This window comes from Frankliniella occidentalis, unplaced genomic scaffold, assembly GCF_000697945.3.
Source record: "Frankliniella occidentalis isolate FOCC.00 unplaced genomic scaffold, Focc_3.1 Scaffold372, whole genome shotgun sequence".
Classification (NCBI taxonomy): Eukaryota; Metazoa; Arthropoda; class Insecta; order Thysanoptera; family Thripidae; genus Frankliniella; species Frankliniella occidentalis.
In genome coordinates, this window is record NW_026267495.1 from 147303 (window position 1) to 148934 (window position 1632).

Here is a 1632-nt window from a genome sequence, read left to right on the forward strand (position 1 = left end):
GAGCGAGACGGCGAGGTGCCCGTCGTGTCACGTCCCGGTCGTGCTGCTGCACAGGCTGACGGCGTGCGGCGAGGCGAGGCCGGCGTGGAGGTGGCTGCGCGCGCTCACGCGCAGAGTCACGGGGCAGCAGCTCGCGCCCCGCGCCCTTGTTCAGCCGGCCTTCACCGCGGCGGCGACGGGCAGGGCGGCGGCGGTCCTGTGGGCCATGGGCCGCACCGTGTTCTACATCACTGGGACAGCGAGGACGAGGGTGGCGGCCCAGTGTCCCCACCGTATCTCTCTACACCGTGTGCAGAAAGCTGTAGTGGGGCGCGGCGCCGACTCTGCGCCCGGGACTCGTCCGAGACTCTTCGTGCACCCAGCTCCGACAACTGGCAGTGGCTCTCGAGCAGCACATTTAAGAGGGAGCGGGCAGCTGCCGCTCTGCCGTGTCTGTGCACCTGAAGTGCCTCACCGAGGTGGGGCCCCAGCAGCTCGTCCCACGCTGTGCTAACTCGACCTAAACGGGGCTGATGGCGCGGCGGCCGTGCGCACCACCAGGAGCACGCCGCCGTACGTGTGTGGCGACGGGTTCAGGTAGAGGGCATTCCGAGCCGGAGCCGCGTCCGGCGTGACGGCCAGCAGCACCTCTCAGGTGTTTCTGAACACGTCGCGGCGGAGCGTGGGCAGGAGCGTCAACGACGACGACAGCGCCTTGATCAGCGCAGCGGCCCAAGGCCAGGCAGGCGGGTGTCCTCGGCATCGGCTCGTGTAGCGTTCAGGTTGTATTCGTGCTCGATGCACAGGGCCTCCGCGCGGTCCAGGCCCGACCAGGGTAACGCCTCGACCAGGTCGCCGCCAACGGGGAAGCGACTCGAGGACCAGGCTGACGTCCCGCACGCGGGCCGACGGGTCACTCCACGTAGAAATTGGGCTCGACCCGCCGCAGCCCCGGCCGAGCGTCTCCTATGGTTGCGGAGCTCGAGCGCTCCCGGCCCGCACAGCGCAGAGGGCCTACGTCAGGTCACGAATCACATTCGCCACAGCACGGCAGCTGGCCAACCTCCAGTGTCATACTGAAGCCGCTGAAACCTGTGTACTGTGAACACCTGGATCAGCTCGAGGTCCACGGCGATCACCTTGCCGCTGGCCTAGCCGGCGAGCGGCGGCGTAGGGGCCGGGGAGCTCGGGCGCCAGGAGCGTGATGTACCAGGTGGCTGATTCGAGCCGCGCATTTACCGCGGATTTATACTGTGCCGCATACACGGGTGCGGGCGGCTTGCCTACTCGCACGGGGCCACAAGGAGCCGTGAGCAACGACGATAGGCAAGCCCGCCCGCACCAGTGCATGCGGTACAGTATAACTAAGAAAGCGCGCGACGTGAGTCAGCCACCTGGTACAGGGTGGGGTACTCGTCGGACAGCGACTCGGCCGGCGCACGGCGGAGTCGCTCCAGACCTTGAGTGCCATGAACTTGGGCATGGCCTCGCCGGTGGTCCGCCAGGCCCTGATGCACCTCAGTAGGCGGGCTTCCCCACCGTCTCGCATCCATTCCCGTCGCGGGGCATTCAGCCCGTCGCCCGGCTGCCTCCAGGACGTCAAGTACCTCACCTCACCATACCACCCACGACGAGCAACGTGGGGGGGGGGGG